We start from the raw sequence: 21177 nt of genomic DNA, 5'->3' as shown, positions 1-21177 counted from the left end.
TTCACGTGTTTAAATGCCATCTGCAAAATATAGCTTTTGTAGAGACATGCGCAGTTGATTTTCAACAATAATACGAAAAATCAACAATTAAATTCCAAGTTGAAATACAATTGATTATTTATTTTAGATTGTCGACATCGTAAGTTAGTACTACTGTTCACAATAAATCACAAAACAGTAGAAAGAGAGGAAGTCCATCTTTGAGTGATATAAGTCGAGATTCTCAAAATGAATGCGACTTCTGAAGTTTTCGTTAATAACAGCGATGTTATTGAAAATGTAGACATTCCGATTCCCACAAAAGGCACAAATGGATTTGGGCAAGGGGTAGTTCATATCTGTTTAATGTTTGGGACAATTTTGTTAATTGTAAACATGTAAGTATATAACATTCTAATAAGCCTATGCGAATTGAAAATTAATGGTATAGAAAGAAAGGCAGTTTGTTTTAATTTTGTTTTTATTGTCTATTTAGGACCCTAGGATTGAAAAAGATTTGGAGGAAAGGATGTAAATATTTTCCAAATTCTGGATTTGGAGGTAAGTAATGCATTCATTTTCTGCGTAAAAAATATTTTAAAAAAAAAAAATATTTATTGTCATTCAAAGAAACAACATGTACGCAAAGGTATATAAACACATAATATATATCATATATATATATATTAAAAAAATAATAAAATAATAAAATCAATAATAACCTTATAGGTCTTCTAGAGTAGTTACACTTTTTTTAACACCATGATGCAAATACAAAGGTATATTAACACACACACACACACACACACACTATAATTTGGAATGTCATGACGCGGACTGAACTGAATAGCCTAAACTAATATATTGTTTCAATAAGTTTGTAAGGTGTGTATTTCTCGTTCATAGTATGTCTTTAGGTTCCTTTTAAGGCTACTGTAGTTTGTAATGTATTCAAACGGTAGTTTATTTTGTAGAATCTTCGGCTGGCCTTTCCGAAGTGATTATTGTATTTATATGTGATATAATTAGTAGTCTGAGGGCTTGTTATACGGTAAGTATTTCTGACTGTCCTGTAGTTGGCATCGAAATAATGTTTTGGCAAAGCTGCATAGTGACATAAATGTTTTGCTATCAGTATTTTGTGTTCTGCCATTGCAATGTTTATAAGGTCGTGATTTTCTCTTTGTTCCCAAAAGATCAGTTTTGTCATTTTGTACTGTAGCGACATTAATCTATTTAATTTGTAGGGTGCGCAGAAAGCATACGTTGTTATAGCGTATCTTAGTATATTTTGGCATAGTGCTTTGTATATTAGTGTTTTTAGGCGTATGGGAACTATGTCTTTTAACCTGTAGAGTTTGCCACTTATTGTTCGGAGTTTGTTGTGTAGATGGTTTATGTGGCTATTCCAGTTCATATCTGCATCGAAGTAAATTCCAAGGTATCGTATTGTTTCAACCTGAGTGATTGTAGTGGTTTTACTGTTCTCTGTGTTTTCTATGTTCGAGAGTGGATGTTGGATGGTTATGTATTAATATTATCAACTGGTTGAGTTGGTGGATTTCTGAATATTATTAATTTTGTCTTTTCTGAGTTTAGGTGTATGAAGTTTTTGATGAGCCAGTGAATGACCAGATTTATATTTGTTTGGGCTCTGCTTACGTTATTATGGATGGATATTATAGCTGTATCGTCTGCGTATTGGAAGATCTATCTTGCCTTTGAGAGGTAGCTGATTAATATCGTGCGTATAAATGTTGAATAGAAATGGGAAGAGTTCCCTATGGAACTTTTGATAGCTCTCTTTTACGGTTTGACCCGATGTGTGTGTGTGATTAGTTTTCCATTTTAAGGTAGTTTCTAAATCACGTGTGCAGAGGCCCATCTGTTATAACATGTCTTAGCTTTTCTAATAAAGTTTGATGTGTGAGCGTGTCAAATGTTTTAGTCGAATCAATAAAGACTACCATGAAAATTTTGTTTTTATCTAAGGCAGTATTAATTACGTCCGTAAATCTTCCAAGAGCGAGATGTTGTTCCCTATTTTTCTGAAAACGGTATTTTGTTTTGGGGATAATATGAAAGGTCTCTGTGTATGCTGTGAGTTTCTTTAGTACGATCTGCTCCATAATTTTATTGATAATTGGTGGTGTTGCTAGGGGTCTGTAATTATTGATTAAATTTCTTTTTCTATATTTGTACTCGTATATAGGTGTGATTATGGCAGTCTTTAACATACTTGGTTTTGTCCGGTTTTAAATATTTTGTTCATTGATTTTAGTAAGATAGGACTTAAACTAGTTGCATGTTGCTTTATATCTTTATGTCTTATATCATCTATTCCTGGGCCTTTGTTTGGTTTGATTTGATGTATTGCAGAGAGAAGTTCTGCTTCTTTTATGGTTGGGAACCATAATGTCTGTTTTGATTGTTCTTGGATGGAGTCTGCAAAGTATTGGTTAAAGTCATTTGCTAGTGTTGTTGGATAGGTTTTGCGTCTTTCATGAAGCTGTGTTTTATGGTTTCGGATGCGGTGGTATTATTGGGAGCACAGTCTAGCCTCTTAATGTTCAGATGCCAGATTTGTTTCATGTTATTTTGTGCGGAGGTTAATCTCTGTAGTAGTTTCTTTTTGCATTTATTATTCGATTTCTTGTAATCTTATATTCTGTTTTTAAAGCTGCGTTATTTGGACATCGCTTTAATTGTGTCCATAGAATATCCTTTCTGTGTTTTTCTAGGATTATGTTTTGCGTTATCCAAAGATTTTGGACGAATTCTTGTTTTTGAACAAATTCTGACTACTATTACTACTACTACTAATAATAATATAAGCTAATATCGCACTACTTCTTAGATTATTATTTATTTATTTTTTTTTAAAGTGGATATTGCTAAGCCTCTTTATGTGTATATTTACGTACTCTATTAGAAATTAATGCCATAAGGAAAGGATATTGAAATTTATTATTATTTTTATTATATAAACTGAAATAATTAATTATGTAATCTACCCAGTGTAACTGTGAACTATAATTGTAAACTATTACTGTGATCGTTTTTACTACTAATAATACGTGAATTGTTCTACTACATAAATTGCACACAATGTATGGTATTAATTGGAATCTGGACTGAATTACTTGTGAGAAATCAGTATCATTTACTAAAATGTATATAATTTATTTCATAAATAATAACGTACTATTTTACACAAAATTATTATTTTTATTAAATTTATTTTCTTGCCAAATTAAATTAAACAAACAAATTGAAAGTAATACTGTGGGTTCGCCTATTTCTCCCACGTTGTCCAACTATTACATGGAACATTTAAACAACATGTACTTTCCGCCTTCTTCCCCCCCCCCCCAACCCCAGGGTTTCTATATGGTTTCGATATATCGATGCTATTTTAAAATAGATGTTCTCATCCAAAGACAATCTAATGGTAATCTAACTTGAAAAAGGTACAGAGAAATACATTGATGCTGATTCTTATCATCCTCATCATCATCTCAAAAGTCAGAACCTATACAGCACATCAGTGCGGTGTGTGAGGCACTGATGTGCTGCTTGTCCATAACAAGCAGAGGAATGAAGTTTGAGCTTTACCTTGGTCACCAAAGCAATTGTGTATCTGACAAGCTTGTCATATTTTACGCCAGATTAACTTTCAGGTCTCCTTCCGTCCGATTAGCAAACTAAATTCATTCTCCAATGAATTTAGTTTGCTAAATTCATTGGAGCATGGGACATGTGGCATGGGTCCCATGCTACCAAGCGCGTCCCCGGGTTGCGGATAGGGGAATGGCCTCCGGATACAGAGGTTAGCTGCGAATAAAAAGGGAAACCTGTGAATAAGCAGTTGTGGAAAATGGGACGGCATCTACCAACAGGAAGTGGTTAGATAGACAGTGGAATGGTTATCTCTATAAAAAGCCACACATTTCCACTGATGGGGATGCGACACGGCGAGATGTAACCGCCATTAAATAAGTTTCAGCCCGCTGGAAGTTGGGACAGCAACAACTTTCATCCTGATCAGCGGAAGATCACCGTAAGTGACAATGGTGTAAAGGATATTGTGGTAGGCGGATAATCATGAGGAATGAGTAACGGCTAGCACACTGAACCTCTCTAGAAGGCTATTGCTGGACAAGGAAGGCAAGGGGATACCACCTTGTTCTATTTTTCCCTAGTAAGATAGCAGTATGGATGGACATTCTAAGAGATAGTAAAGAGCACAATGGCTCAATACTTGTGAACGGCAGGGGAAGAAGCAAGGCTTCCCGGGTCATAAACTAGCGAAATCCTTGTACATTCATTGGGACGCGGAATGTGAGAACCCTCCTACAAATTGGAAAATTTGAAGAGAGAAATGGATAAATTAAAAATAACCATATTGGGAATTAGTAAAATGAGATGGACTGGAACTGGAGACTTTTGGAGTGGTGATTACAAAATCATTTATTCAGGTGATGAGACAGCAAAAAATGGAGTCGCGGTGGTTCTCAATAAGGAGTGGAGAAGAAGAGTAATCAACTCAGTAAAATGTAGTAGCAGATTGATAATGGTAAAATTAGAAGCAAAACCAACAAACATTATAATAAAACAAGCTTATATGCCTACTAGCGACCACAGTGATGATGAAGTTGAGAGAGTATATGCAGATATTGAGAATCTAATGAAACTCACCAAAAAGGAAGACAATCTCATTGGTGAAGGCAAAGATGGTAGAGAGGTGGGAAAGTAAGGACTTGGATGCCGAAATGAAAGAGGAAATAGACCTTTTGAGTTCTGCCACCAATTCAATCTGATCATTACTAATACCTGGTATGAGGTACCAAAAAGAAGAAGGTATACTTGGAAAATGCCAGGGGATATAGGAAGGTACCAAATAGATTATATTATGACAAGAAATAGATTTAAAAACCAAGTAAAATCATGCAAAAGTTAGCCGGGAGCTGATGTTGATAGTGACCACAATTTGGTTTTATTGAAATGCAATCTGAAATTTAAAAAAGTTGTCACAACCAAGGAAAAGGCCCAAATGGAACAAAAGTAACCTGAAAACAGAGGAAAAACCATAGAAACTATAAACAGCAAATTCATAAAAGCATTAAAACTGGAGAGAGGGAAAAGAAAAACACAGAGGAAAAATGGACTAATTTGAAGGATACAATCATCAAGGCCGCCAATGACTGCATAGGATTAAGGAAGAAGCAAATAAAAAAACCATGGATCACACAGGACATTCCAGATCTAATAAATGAAAGAAGGAAATGCAAAACCTCCCTAAAGGAAGAAAGCAAAGACAAATATAAACATATAAAAAATATGATAAATAGAAAGTGTAAAGAAGCAAAAGAACAATGGTATATAGAGAAATGTAAAGAAACAAAAGATCTAACAAAGACTGGAAGAATTGATAAAGATTATAACATTATAAAAGGAATAAGCCAGCAAAACAAGAAAAGAAGTACAATTATCAAGAGTAAACAGAGGAACATACTTATAGATAAGGAAGAAATTTCGGAAAGATGGAAGGAGTACTTAGAAGATCTATATAGTGAAAAAGATCTAGATGCCAAGGCCATAGAAGATGAAACAAGACTTGATACGGAAGAAATTGGTCCAACTATATTAAAAGATGAATTTGAATGGGCACTGAATGAATCGTCAGCCAACAAGGCACCAGGCACGGATAACATCCCCTCAGAATTAATAAAACACTCAGGAAACATAACTAACTCATACCTTTTCAAGATCATAAAGGATATTTATGAAACAGGGATCATCCCCAAAGATTTTACACAATGCTCTATCATACTCATTCCTAAAGTAAATAATGCAAACAAGTGTGAAAATCATCGAACAATAAGCTTAATATCACATGCTTCAAAAACACTACTCAAAATTATACAAAAAAGACTAACAAAGAAGGTGAAGAATATGTTGGCAATGACCAGTTTGGATTCAGGAAACAGCAGGGGACAAGAGAAGCAATCCTAGCGCTAAGAACAGTTATTGAAAGAAGTTTGGAGAAGAATCAAAATACTCTGATAGTCTTTCTTGACTTGGAGAAAACCTTCGATAATATTGACTGAAATCAAATGTTTCACCTCCTAAAAACAATAAAGGTAGATTGGAGAGATAGAAGGCTCATATTTAATCTTCAGAAGCATCAAGAAGCCCTAATGGAAGCAGCCAGCAATACAACAAAAACCGCAATAGCAAAAATACGTTGAGGTGTAAGACAGGGGTGCTCCCTTTCACCCATATTGTCTAACTAATCTGTACATTGAAGATGCAGTATATAAACTGAAAGAACTAATAGAACTAAGATAAATGGAATTGATATTAACTGGCTACCGTTTGCGGATGATATAGCAGTTATAGCTGATAACGAAAACAAACTGAAAGCCACCCTAACAAAGATGGAAGAAATCTTCACGCAGTACAGCCTAAAAAATAATTATAAGAAAACAAAATTATTAATTACAAGTAAAGCAAATCCAATGAAAATAAACCTGGAAATAAATAATAACCTACTACAAGAGGTATCCTCTTTTAAATATCTTGGAAGTCATATCACAGAAGATGGAAGAAACCAATCAGATATTAAAGCACACGAATAATCCTAGCCAAAAAAGCATTCTATAACAGAAGAAACATTTTTACCAGTAAAGGACTTAGCATCCAGCTCAAAAAAAGGCTAGTGAAAACATACATATGGAGCATTGCATTATATGGTTGTGAGGCCTGGACTCTAACAAAACAAGACATGAAAAAGTTGGAGGCATTTGAAATTTGGTGCTGGAGAAAGATGATGAAAATTAATTAGACAGAAAAGTAAGTAATGAAGTTCTGATATAGTTCATGAAGAGCGGTCATTAATGAAACACATCGATAAGAGAAGAAAAAGCCTAATTGGACACCATTTGAGGCATGGGGGACTGACTACAGAAATAATGGAGGGGACTGTAGAAGGAAAGAGTCCACGAGGCAGACCAAGAATTTCATATATAAATAACATAATGATGCTAACCGGCCCTAAGAGTTATGAAGAGATAAAAAGGAAGTCACAAGACAGGATGTTGTGATGTGCTGCTATAGTTACCAATTTTCGGACTGATGCACCAAAGAAGAGAAATTCATTGGAGAATGAATTTAGGCAGGATTTTTGATTACGGTGATTATGTTGGGCTAGAGAGAGCATTAACGTATCTAAAGTAAGATGGCGAAAAATATATTTCTTTTTGTATTCATATCGAAATGTTTTATTTTACTACTTAAAGCGTCGCATCTTTACTATACAGCCATGCGAAACTATTGAAGCAGGAATAAATATAATTTGTTCCTAAATTAACATTGGTCAGAAGGTTATTTAACTGTTCATTTTTTTAATGCTCTGACTAACAATCGGAAATCTATTAACACATTAGTATCATACATGGACAAAAGTTATATGTGCTGGGAATAACGTTTAGAGATCTTTATCGAAATGACGATCTTCAGGCATCCCATAGAAAGGATGGAAGGTCTCATCCTGAGTGATGAAGATCACTACCATCTTAACACTCTCATATATTCATTGTAGTGGGAAATGACTTCGCAGTCTGTTGGTGCAAAAGCAATAACGCTGTCTCCTCTTCTAGGAAGTAAACCTAAAGTACGTTCGTACCTTGTGTGGGTTTATATTTTTTAAAATCAATTTTGTATATTTTTTTGTATTTTTTATCAAGTCCGAAAACTCTGTTCTAGAGACCAAACATGGACCTTTCTTTAAACTACTTCGGGCCTCCCACAGGTGGAGACTGTGATTTCACACCGAACTATAAAATTCCACTGCTACCTAGAGACAAGCACAAACATGGGTTCCATAGGGGTTAGGTCTATAGAACCCATTACTCCACGGGTACAGGTTGTCACCACATTTGTCATATTTCAATTTCAAGTTATTAGCTTTAAAAAAAAACAGAATGTAGATCATCATGAGCATAATTGTATTGTATTACTCGTAAACATAAAACCAACAGCGATCCTTATAAGGACTAGCTTAAAGGGGCGAAGCAAGAATGCTTTTCATCTCTCCGTTATCTGTAGAGGACAGTGTAGGGATACGGTTATTGAGCTATTTATTAAATTAAAGCTCTGATCATGGCAGGAAGGTAACAGCAATAGCCGAGTCTCAGTTAGAAATTCATTGGCTACAGCATTGCCATCCATTACCCTCCAAATGTATTATTAACTCAAACATATCTGTCGATTAACTCAAACATATTTGTCTGACCCGTCCATCACCAGCAGCGATTATCAGGTTTGCCTTATAGTCCTTATAAGGACTGGCTTAAAGGGGCGAAGCAAGAATGCTTTTCATATTCCCCGTTATCTGTAGAGGACTGTGTAGGGATAAGGTGTTATTGAGCAATTAAAGCTCTGATCATGGCAGGAGGGTAACAGCAATAGCGAGCCTCAGTTAGAACTTCATTGGCTACAGCATTGCGATCCATTACCCTCCAAGGGTATTGGATTGAATGAATCAATCACCGTGCACCTCCTTTTTCAATCAGGTTTGCCTGATAACCTGATAACCTGATATGGCTTGATGGATTACAGTCCCGTGGACATCGATCCCTTAATCGGTATGAAATAGCCGTGTATTAAATGTTAGCGAGCACCTGGCTCACCCTATTTAGGGTTGTACGGAGGTACCAGAGTCGATAAGCAAAGCAGCTTTTGGGAGCTTATGTTTCCACCTATCGTGTTCGTCATAATTGGATGACTCTTGAATGAGTTGTTTTCAATGAACAGCTGCTTTGGCAAAATAAGCCGCAGCACTGTCATGGAGGAAAGTGGGAATATCTGGAATATCGGCATCTCGATGTAAGAGAGTATTTCTGACAAACCACGGAGCGTTGAAGATCATACGGAGGCACTTGTTTTGTATAACTTGTAGCTTTTTGATGTTAGTGGGGGAAGTGTGACCCCAGGCTGGCGATCCGTAAGTTAACGATGGTCTGATAATTGTTTTGTAGATCCGTAGTTTGTTATCAGTGCTGACTTGACTTCTTCTATTGAGGAGAGAATAGAGTTGTACAATTGCAGAGTTTGCTTTTTCGCATGCATAAACTATGTGGGAGTTAAAGTTTAAACGGTTATCAAGTTGAATGCCTAGATATTTGGTGCTAGATCTCCATGGGATGGCTGTGTTAAAAAGTTTAACTTCTCCAAAGTGAGATGCTTGTCTTCTTGTGAATAGAATGGCAGTGCTTTTATCGGCATTTACAGATATTCTCCATTTTTTGAACCAGTCCTCTAAATTTGTTGCTGCAGTTTGTAATCGCTGAGTAGCTATATTAGGCCTGAGAGATCTGCTAAGAATAGCCATATCATCCGCATAACTAGCTATAGTGGTTAGTGATGTGCTAGGAACATCAGAAACAAAGATGTTAAAAAAGCAGCGGTGAGAGCAGCGAGCCTTGAGGGACACCAGCAGTGATTTTTTTCAGTGAGGATCTAATTCCACGCAACTTAACCTGAATTTTACGGTCCTGTAGAAAGGAGTTAATAATTTTGGTAAGATAAAGAGGGATGTTGGCTGCAATTAATTTGTAGATGAGACCTTTGTGCCAGACCGTATCGAAAGCTTTTGCAACATCTAGAAAGATAGCTCCTGTGTGCTGTTTCCAGTTAAAGCCTGTAGTGATGAACTCAGTCAGTCTGTGAATTTGCTGTGTAGTGCTATGTCCAGTACGGAAACCAAATTGTTCTTTCGGAATTATGTTATTTTTATTCACCTCCTCATTAAGTCGGTTGAGAATGACTCTTTCTGCTATTTTTCCTAGGCATGATAGAAGACTGATAGGTCTATAGCTCTGTGGCATCTGAGGTGCTTTACCAGGCTTGAGAATAAGGAAAATATCGGCTTGTTTCCATCTTGAGGGGAAATAATTAATTCTTAGAATTGCATTAATAATGGCTACTAAATGCTTTGTGTGGGAGTGCTTTAATTGTTTTGTTGGTAATTTCGTCTGGACCAGGGGCTTTTTTGTTTTTAAGCTTCTTAATGATTGAATAGACCTCTTTAGGTGAGGTGGGGCAGATATTTTCACAGCTACAAGGTCGCCGAAGCACAGAGCGTACCCTACGATGTATTTTTTCTATGAAGACTAGATCCGCTTGTGCATAATTAGGACGGCACTGAAGTTGGAGGGCCTGAACGAGAGCTTCCGCTTTTTCGTTATCTTTGTAAACAAGATCTCTTTCTCCGTGAATGGGCTGGATGTTAGAGCGATCCGTACGGAGAGCTTTAGTCAACTTCCACAGAGAATTATCTTCAGTTTTGAGAGAACAGAGTTTTCTTTCCCATTGCTGGTTTCTGTGATCTTTCAAAGCGTAACGGACTAGGTTGGACGCTCTGTTTAGTTCTCGACGGTCTTGCGGAGATAGCGTGTTGTGATAGCGGCGTCTGAGCCTGTTTTTGTTCCTTATCAGAGCAAGGATTTCTGCAGGAAGTAGGTTGACTTGAGCTGGGGTAGAAGTAGAGCAAGCTGCGGATAAGCCAGCCTGTATTTTAGATTCAAGATTGTTGACTGCCGCGTCAATTTCTTCACGGGTGGAAATAGTCGGTACTGAGTCTATGATAGTGTTCATTTTAGTCTTGAATTTTGCAAAGTTTGTGTGGGAATGGCTGGGAATGAGCTCAGGCTCCTCCCCTAAACTTAAGAGTACTGGATTGTGATCTGAGCTTAGCTCGTCAATCACTTGAAGTCGGAAATGATGAGAAATATTGTTAAAAATAGCAATATCTAAAACATCAGGTCTGCCGATCGCTCCGTAGTGTGTTGGCTCAATCGGGCCTGCAATAACGATATTTCTCTTCAAGGAAAAGTTATAGAGGATCATTCCGTTGTTATTAAAGCTTTTGCTGTTCCATAAGGGATGCTTGGAATTGAGATCTCCAGCTACAATTACTGCTTCATTTGTATCTAGTAGCTGAGAGAGATCAGAGGGGAGTAGAGGTTTGCCAGGGGGGTTGTATACAGAATAAATCTTTAAGCTGCCTGCATTGTTGGTAAGAATTTCTATGCCTGTCTCCTCGAGGTTAGATGTATTAATCTTCTTAGTCTCATTATAGCGAATGTTTCTTCTGACAAAGATGGCAGTGCCTCCACCTCTGGCATTAAGTCTGTCATTTCTAAGTAACGAGTAGTTTCTGAGTTTGAGATTATTGCAGGGACGTAGGTGTGTTTCGTTAATGAGGAGAATATCAATTTGTAAATGATCTGTAAGCTCCTGTAATTCCAAAATTTTGCTGTTGAGACCGTTTGCGTTCCAGAATATTATCTGCATAGAATTTGATGTTAAAGCCGGATTAGTCATTAATCATGGAGAAGATGACTTGAGTATTCCGAAGGAATTTCTTGGTGTCGGCCTGGCTTGGATTTGTTTTGCTGAAGGCCATTAGCATCTCCCCAAGTGAGGCAGCGAGTATTGCTGAAGAATTTTGACTGCTAGTTGCAGGGAGTACCTTAGTGTTACTCGAGGAAACCACGGAAGCATAGGATTTATCTGGTGTAACTCATCGCGCTTTGATTTCAGGCACAGATCTCACAATATTTTTCTGAGTGGGCTGGGTTAATTCCTGTCTAGGCTTTTGAAGGTTGGATGGGTGGAGAGAGCAACCCTTGTAGTTTGCAGGGTGTGGGCCACTGCAGTTCGCACATTTAGCAGGTGTGGTCTTTGGCTTGACGCAAGTGTGCGAGGGATGGTTGCCACCGCACTTCACACACTTGTAGTCTGCTCTGCATAGCATTTGCGCATGCCCAAATTTTTGGCAGCGATGGCATTGACCAGCCGATGCTTTTCTTCGTAGTGGCTCGGTCTTGATGACCAAGTTGCAGACTATTTTAAGATCATAAATTTCTCTCTGGTCTTTACTGATCTCTACTAAGACCAGAGGCATGGGGCGCTTGTCTGCTCGATACATTCGTGAAATCTTGATCGGCTCCAAGCCTTGTAATCTGAGGTCAGTAGCTATTTCTTCTGTTGTTATGTTTTCTACCAATCCTCTGATCACTACCTTGAGGTTCTTTTCACTTTTAAGTTGGTAAGTATGGTATGGAAATTTATGATCGTCCATAAGTCTGGTGAGCTGGCGGTAGTCCGTTGTTCCTTCAGGCTGTATGCGTACTCCGTCATCTGTGTTTTTGGCTGACGAGAACTTGATGTTACTTTTCTTCATCGTCTCTGCAAGCAACGACCATTTTTCCTTAGATCGCAGGACTACTGGTGGGATCCTCTCTTTGGGCTGTATCGGTATATTTGTCTCAGTGCTTGCACTAGATTGTGCTGTGTCCATTTGAGGTGCAAATTCATGTTCTGCAGCAAGAGACTCTTTCTTTCTCTTCTTTCTGCTGACTTCCTGGTAATCATTAGAGTCTATGTCAGTTGTAGCGGAGGAAATGACGCTGTCATGTGTAGGGCGAGGAGAAAGTTCGGAGGTTTGAGGGTCTTCTTTCTCGACCTCCATAATCTGATGAACTTCTACCTTTCCTGGCCATTTTGTGTGTAAGATGTTGCCAATTTGCCGAAAGATAGCTAGAAGTTCTTTGAAGGAGAGATCTTCATATGGTGAATCCATAATCTAGACTTGAAGTGGGGGAAGGAGCTGCCTTGTCCCTTCAACCACCGAGTGTTGTACTGGGCGGGGAACAGGAGAGAACCTGGAAAATGTTTTTGAAGGTGAAAATAAAAAGTCTTACCTGCTCTGATGATCGAGCACGCTGTTGACGCATCAAATAATCACTATTTAATTTTAATGTTGAAAGTAACTCTGAATTTAGCATTAAAAACAAAACTTAACTCACTGCTGTAATACTACAAGGAGCGCTGATAAACACGTCTCTCAAGATCCAAAAAAATGAAACCCTAATATCAGAATATGAATATCAAAGATCACAATTCAATCAAGTTTGCCTTATCAGGTTTGCCTTACAAATATATTTTTAATATAATTAAAATAATGGTGTATTAATTAAAGTCATTATTTTACTAATTGAATTAGAAAATTAAAATATTTTAAAAATATTTCGTATTATATTTATATTCATTTCTTATTTTATATAAAAATAATCTTTATCTTGCATTATACATGAATAAAACCAAAGGAAACATAGTATGGAACTAATACAGAAGAATCACGCAATAGAATGCACTAATAAAAAGGTGGTAGAAGATTTACGTTTAGGCGAAATCGTGTGCGCTTCATACATATTGCCGAACGTTCTTGACAACATAATAATATTAACATTCGTTTTTTTTATATTTTATACTTATCAATGATATTTTATTCAAATAACCTTTAATGCATCCCATTAGGAGGAACCGTCCATATTTCTTCTAATTAAATATTTTTCATTGTGATTAATAGCTTTTTATCCATATTGTATTTTTTTAGTTGAATGGATCAAAAATTACCTTAAGAGGCAACAACAAACAGGCCGACAGAAACGAATAATGGCTGTTCGTGAGAAACAAAAGGCTAAATTTAAGCAAAACGTAAGCACTGTAATTATTCATTTACGTATAATTTCTTTTATGAAACTTAGTTATTTACAACTGAATGTTTTTTCATTGCTGCTAAAAGTCATAACAGATCACTGATATTACGCATATCAGGAATTGATGTGTGTACATATCACATAAGTATAAGTTCTGCATCACTCTAACCTGAATATTTACATCTGGGTCTGGCTCCTACTGACGAGACCTCAACAAAGGTCGAAACCGGTCTGGGTAGTGACCCCTCCCCTATAATGTATAACATCATACATATCCGCTAGGAGATGTGTTTTACATTACGAGAAATACTAAGGATAATGATCAGATCTTACTCCACCTTTATTACGAGTTGCCCCTGCCATGAAAGGTTTGCTTACGCTTGGATCCGCCGAAACTTTTATAGTTTCTATATTCGACACGAAACTCTTGTAAATTCTCTATTCGGCTTTGAAATAATGTTCGATTCAATATCCACTTAAATTCCAACATTATTTCAAAGCCGAATAGAGAATTTACAAGATTTCGTGCCGAATATGGAAACTATAAAAGTTTCGATGGATCCAAGCTTAAGCAAACCTTTCATGACAGGGGCAACTCGTAGTACAGAAGACATAGTAGACGTAATAATGAATACAAAGGCTTCTTCGTGAGGTTTTCCAAGGTTACTCCATTCACATGAATGACAGTACTGACACTGAATTATCTGTATCGTAGGCCTGTTTGTAAACGTCGAGAATGATTTGAAGATTTGAAGTTCAACGTGATAAAACATCTCCCCCCTCTCTCTCTCTATCTTCTCAAAATGGGTATTGCTGATCACACTTGCCGAAATGGTAACGTGAAACAGACCTCAAAACAGAAACTCAATTTAGTGGAACCAATCGACCACCCAATATTTCCAAAGAAATTCCCTGTTGGGAGAGACAAACGCTTTGGTTCAATTAATAAAAGCCACGTAAGGAATTTTTTTTTCTTAAAGACACTTCTTTCTTTTCTTTTGAAGTTTTCGCATAGTGTCAATTGCTCCAGGAAATGTCCTGGAACTTAAGATTCTGGGAAAGTTCTTACGGTAAGAGAATTCAGTCGATGATCAGCAATAAAGAAAAGGTCTTTCTCTAAATAGATAGGATAGTAGAGAATTCACTGATCATTGCCACAAGTCTGGCTTATGTATTTTTGAAGATGGTTACATCAGCGTATCTTTAAAGTCATCAGGCATGTCCTCCGTGTTCCAAATCGCTGAACAAAGAGAATATGAATGCAATATTTGAGTTCGGTGACTCATCTTTGAAAAATCACGGAAGAGGTGCGATGAAAACCACAAGGGTCATTGTGGAACTGATAACAAGATAAATCCAATAATAAGCATTACCGGTTATGAAGAGGAATCATTACAGTCACAAGCGCAGACAATGTATTGATCATGAAGTGCCAGTTACCTTATAGTTAATGCGAATAATTAATATACGAGTTTCTCTTCTCTGGAGACTTTTTCAAGGTCCATATTTGATAGAAGTCATAAAATAGTGTTGAATTGTGAAAATATCAATCATAAGGAGATCATTGCCTTCCCCCAATGCTTCTTGCCGTCGTAAAAAACATCAGGCTTATCATTATGTAATTCCAGTGATTAAAGCAAATTTTCAATGCTAGTGCTCCATTTTAACTTTATATAATAATGCGAGCAGTTTAGCCTAATATCCAGTACCAGATTGCGTTTCTTTGTATTGGCCATTTACGCTGTTCAGTCTAAATCCTGGATTACTTTCATATCTGCTAATACATGATGGAAAAAACGTGACATGCAGTAGAGCCTGCATCCAATGCTCTTTTTTTTACCTTTGGTTAGTGATAAATTAACGAAATATAAAAAATACAAAAAAAATGCAATTAGTTGCCGAACAAAATCATTAAAAGAGCAACCCTTCAATTTAATTTTTTATTATTTAATTTTAATATATAAATATAATTTTCATAATAACCATAAATATAATTTTATAAGTTTTTTTTATCGAAGTCGTTTAAGTTTTGTTTAATTCAAAATATTTTAGTACCTAAATGATTTTGAGGAGTTCCCATAGCCTCCATTGGTTTCTACGATGCTCTTCATTCAAAGTATACTTATAGGCATAGGGCTAACCACCTTATCTACTGGAATGATGATTGTGAAATCCAAGGATAACTTGGATGATTAGGTGGGCACCTAATGACCTAAACTCTATATAAGTTAAATCTGTTTTTATATCAAAGAAGCTTTATACTTGTATTAACAAATCTACGTTTCTGATAATTAGAGTATTATAATATCATATATAGCTTGCTTCATATTTATTCCTAGTAATCTTTTTATTGCACTAAAAATCATCATTAAAACTCCTCAAAAACAACATATATAACTTATATATAAATCACAAATAACATATATAACTTCAAGGGTGAACTTGTTATCTTTATTAGTGTTATGTGTTAAATAAACGTCCGATATTCGGATCATACATTGAGAAATGTGTTGATGAGACAAATAAAAATAATGAAGCAACAATCTTGATGGGAGATTTCAACGCTAGATTGGGAAGTAACCCAATAACAGGATGCATTGGATCAGAGGGAGAATCAGTAATCAATAACAATGGAATTTTATTAAGAGATTTTTTAACAATCTAAAAATCAGTAATACTTTCTTCAGGCATTAAAATATACATAAGTACACCTGGGAAGCAAGCGGAACAAAATCAATAATCGATTACATTATTATTAGCAACAAGCTAAATAATGACCTCCCTACCATAATGTAATAACAGCATACATTTCCTAGGAAATGTGTTTTTACATTATGGAAAATACCTAAGAATAGCGAGCAGAATTTACCGACTTTGCTGCGAGTCTTCCGGTATTGCACTACGTGCTAGGGTCACTTGCATTTGCTCACGCCAGTGCTCGCCGATATTTTATAGTTTAATATATTCGGCAAGAAACTCTCTGATTCCAATCTTTGAGTTTCTTATTCGGTTTTAAAACTATGTGGGATTTAATATCCCCTTAATTTAAATAAAGCTAAATAATAATATCATGGATACAAGGGTTTTTAGAGGGAGCGAAATTGATAGTGATCACATGTTAGTTGAAAGCAGATTTGAATTCATAAAAAGACCCAATTACTTCAAAAGAAAAAAAGATAATGAACTAACATCTAATAAACAGTTTAAAATTCACCTCCTAGAACAGGAGGGTATCAGAAACTTATATAAAAGCAGAATGAAAGATAAAATAAAACCACAAACAATATTGAAACTGACTGGAGAAACATAAAGGAAACCATACTAAATCAGCAGAAGAAAGTTTCGGATATAAATCAAGGAAAAACAAAAAACGGCTCAAAACTTGAAAGGATGACTTAAAGGAATTAATCGAAAGGAAAAAAACAGGCTTTTAAATTCTATCTGCAAAATAAAAACACTGCTGACTATATACAATATAAGATATTACGGGCTGAAGTCAGAAAGCTTTCTAGAAGTATACGCAGAGAATGGAGTAAATGTTAAATCATCAGAGCAGGATATCACTGGACCACAAAGAACAGGTTTTATAGTTTTCAGGCAACTACAAACAGCAAAAAAGGACCAATTAAGAAATAATCTAATTTCAAAAGTTGTTTGGATAGAACACTATAAAACATTGTGGGATGAAAAACATGAAATACAAAACAATGAAAAAACTCACAAAATTTAAGATATCAATACACAGGAAAGTACAGATGAAATAGCAATGGAAGAATTAGAAAAAGAATTTAAAAACTCTAGAAATAGAAAAAGCCCAGGCCTGGATGGAATATTCGTTGAGCTCTTTAAATATGCAGACAATAGCTTAAAAGAAAACCTACTTAAACTCTTCAATAATATCTGGATATATCGAAAGACCCCCAAAAGAATGGGAAACTGGAGTAATAATAAATATTCACAAAAAAGGTCCCAAAGACAAATGTGAAAACAGACAGAGGCATTACTCTCTCATTAATAACAGCATCTAAACTATATGCAAACACCTTAAAGAACAGGCTAATTATACATACAGAAAATTATTTAGAAGAAGAACAGTGTGGTTTTAGAAGCGGGAGAGGTGCGCAGATGCCTTTTTCACAATGCATCAGATCATAGAAAAAAGAAAAGAATTTAATCTTCCCACTTTTCTTCTATTTATTGACTACGAAAAGGCGTATGATAAATTGAACAGAAATCTACTCTGGAAAATATTACAAGACGATAAAATACCTCCTCAATTAATTAAAGCAATAAAAAGTCTACACCGAGAAACAAAAATTTGCATCAAATTTGCAGAATGGAACATTATCAGAACCTATAACTATAAATAAAGGAGTAAGACAAGGTTGTAGCTTATCCCCAATCCTATTCAACATTTATATAGCACAGAATCCTAAACGGACGGGAAACAACTGTCCAAGATGGAGTTAAATTAACAAATAATAAACAGCTAAATACAATACTTTATGCAGATGATCAAGTACTAATTTCAAACTCAGAATATAAACTCCAAATTGCAACTAACCAACTAAATGAAATAGAAAAAAAATTTAAATGAAAATCTCCGAAACAAAAACAAAAGCTATGGCCATGTGTGGAAACACCATTCAAAATTATGCTTAACAATAAAATAATAGAACAAGTTACAGAATTCAAATATATATACTTAGGAAATATACTCTCGTAATTCAATAATGATTCACAATTGGAAGCAACACAACAAATTTACAATAGAATGAATGGCATAATTAAAAGAAATTTTGGAAAACAAATGACTAAAGAAACTCAATTAAGATTACGTGCTATGACCTCTAAACCATCTGTCAAATTTGGAAGTGAAACTTGGATTCTAAAACAAAGAAACAGACAAAGATTGGAAGCAGCACAGATGAAGTTTCTAAGACCTCTCCTGAGACTCACTAGATTAGATAAAAAGAAAAACAAAATAAGAGAACGATTAGATACAAAGAACATCTTACAAGAAATAGAAGAATATCAGAAAGGATGAATAGCAATAGAATTCCCAAAGCGCATGCGCTGTTATTATCAAAGGCTCATGCGCTGTTGGTATTATTACCTGAAGTTCCATTTCTGAAGTGTGACCATTGACACAGTTGTTCGATATTTTGAAAAAAAAAAAAAAATCCAATTACTATGTCATTGTCCTAATTTCATTTAATTACTCATTTTCACTTCTTTTACAGACGGTCAGAAGAAAATCACCACATCCTGTGATAAAAGTTTTTTAAAGACGTTAAGGAGAAATGTTAAAAGGAAGACATTCATGGCTTGTGGGAAAATTAATTTTTGGACACTTTCTGCTGTTTAGATGTAAATCTAAACAATTGATTCGAATTGGTTTAGTTCGTTTAAAAGAAATTTAACTTAAGTTAAAAATTTGCATATAAGATGTCTAATATGCTACAATGATAATTAATTAAATATTATGTTTTAAATTCCAGGACGAAATTGTTCTATTATTGTATTAAAGAAAAATTCCAAATCAGTATTTGTTAATAAATTATATATAATAAAATAAAAAGAATAAATCTAATACTACATCAATTTTTATTTTCAAATTATTTTAAAATAATTATTTTAATTATGACTATTATAAAAGACACCATTTATGAACCTTTATATAATTCTGATGAATTTAATATTGCTGTTATGTGCATTCCAAGTGATATTGGAAATAATATAATATCAGTCGACCTTGAGATGTGGTGATTAATACCCTTGGATGGTAATGGATGGCAATGCTGTAGCCAATGAAGTTCTAACTGAGGCTCGGTCGTTGCTGTTACCATCCTGCCATGATCAGAGCTTTAGCTCAATAACACCTTATCCCTACACAGTCCTCTACAAATAACGGGGAAGATGAAAAGCACTCTTGCTTCGCCCCTTTAAGCCAGTCTTTATAAGGACTATAAGGATGCATTCCAAGTAGCGAATGGAAAAATGCTAGAACCAATGATGTTTTAACTGGGGTTCGGCTATTGCTGTCATCCTCCTGCCATGATCAGAACTTATAGCCCTATATTACCCCATATGAAAGGCATTTTTGCTTCACCCATCTAGCCAAAAAAAAAAAAAAAATGCATTCCAATTTGCGACGTTCTTAATAAAATTGTTTGCCATTGGATCCGCTCTCCAAATAGAGCAAACAAAACACGTGTATGTGAATGGTCAAGTTAGTTTGGGATTTCCCCAAATATTGTTCTTCCGTTAACAGAGTTCAGCTATATCGATAGCTGATTCAAAATCATATTTTTGTTTCTGGTTGTTTTAGATATTTCCCTAACAACTGCTGCTACTTTCTCAACTATTTTGGGGTCACTATGTTGGTCTTTGCGAGGAAGTAGTGTCAAAGGAATTTAGGTCATGCTGCATTCTTCTAGTAATTGCAGTTAGGAGAATGATAATGCAAAAAAAAAAAAAAAAATCTTTAAGGTTCAAATGAAGATGATTTATCCGGAGTTAGTGCCCGAGTTTTTCTCGTGAAAAATAAATAAATAAAAAAAAAAAAAATGGACAGACAAACCGATGGGGAATATATACAATTCACATTCGCCTCTTGGTCTTAGCTAAATTACAATGCCCCAACTGTTTTCGTTTAGCGTGGTGGGTTGCTCTAGAGCGCCTTTCATTCAAGTGGGTCACTTTGTATATTGGACAATACATTTAAATCGGACAAAATGAATTCGAAGCACTACGAATTACCTTTCTGTACGGTGGTCATGTTTCGATCTCATTTTTCTGCCACTTCTAGAAGGGCAGTAAGAACTAACTATAGAATGATCAAGGTGTAATATAAATGTAAACACTTCTAAGGACACTATCCTTAAAAGAGTTTGTATATTTTTTACCGGTTCATTTCGTTCAAAGAATATAGAAACTGGATGGATTAAGTGACTACGCCAATCAACCAAGGCCTTCTTTTACTAACGCAATCAATTTTTCCCATCTCAGTGATACTTGTTTTTTCTATTTCATAGGACATTAATGAGATGAGTTTGAAATACACCTCGATCATTTAGATAAGAGCTTAAATATTGATAATTAAAAGAAAAAAGTAGAAGAGGCAAGGTGACGAAAGACTTTTAGAAAATTAATAAAAATACAAAAGAAGAAAAATATAAAAATTAAAAAATTAAAAAAAATATGTAAAACAAATTAAGGAAATGTTTTATAATAGTAGAAAATGTTTTATTTTACACATGTCACTTCCAAGATCAAAGAAATCAGTTTGTAATTAGGAAGAGTGAGATGAGTAGTAATTAATGATGATGAAGATGATGGTAGTTGAGTTTAAGTGGGGAATAGTTGGCCAAGTTTGATGGATTGGTAATAGAAATGGTTATCGGTAAAGCTGAATCCAAGGTCACATACATTTATGAAATAGGTTTTGGATTACGTACCAATGAATTTGTTGCTACCTCTGACATTTCTTCGAATTCTTCAGAAATAGCTATTTTGTAAAATCGTCCATTCACATCCCACTGCTTGGATTCCACACATCTGGCAAAACCGTAAAAAAAAAAGCTACTTCAAGCCTCGCCTCCTATCATCACATGGTTTTTATTGGCGA

General features: G+C 35.4%; 1 long non-coding RNA gene across 1 annotated transcript; it reads left to right on the top strand.

Annotated features, from left to right (window-relative positions):
- The first annotated feature begins 341 nt into the window (after positions 1-341).
- Positions 342-18861, top strand: LOC150092947 (uncharacterized). Its single transcript, XR_016550440.1, has 4 exons — positions 342-377; positions 476-540; positions 13445-13545; positions 18791-18861. It is a non-coding gene; the product is annotated as an uncharacterized LOC150092947 (long non-coding RNA).
- The last annotated feature ends 2316 nt before the right edge of the window (positions 18862-21177 follow it).

The sequence above is a fragment of the Typopeltis vanoorti genome, chromosome 24, assembly GCF_054136105.1.
Source record: "Typopeltis vanoorti isolate ZY-2024b chromosome 24, IOZ_Tvanoo_1.0, whole genome shotgun sequence".
Taxonomy (NCBI): Eukaryota; Metazoa; Arthropoda; class Arachnida; order Uropygi; family Thelyphonidae; genus Typopeltis; species Typopeltis vanoorti.
Note: the sequence above shows the minus strand (reverse complement) of the source record. Positions and strands in the feature narration are given on the sequence as shown.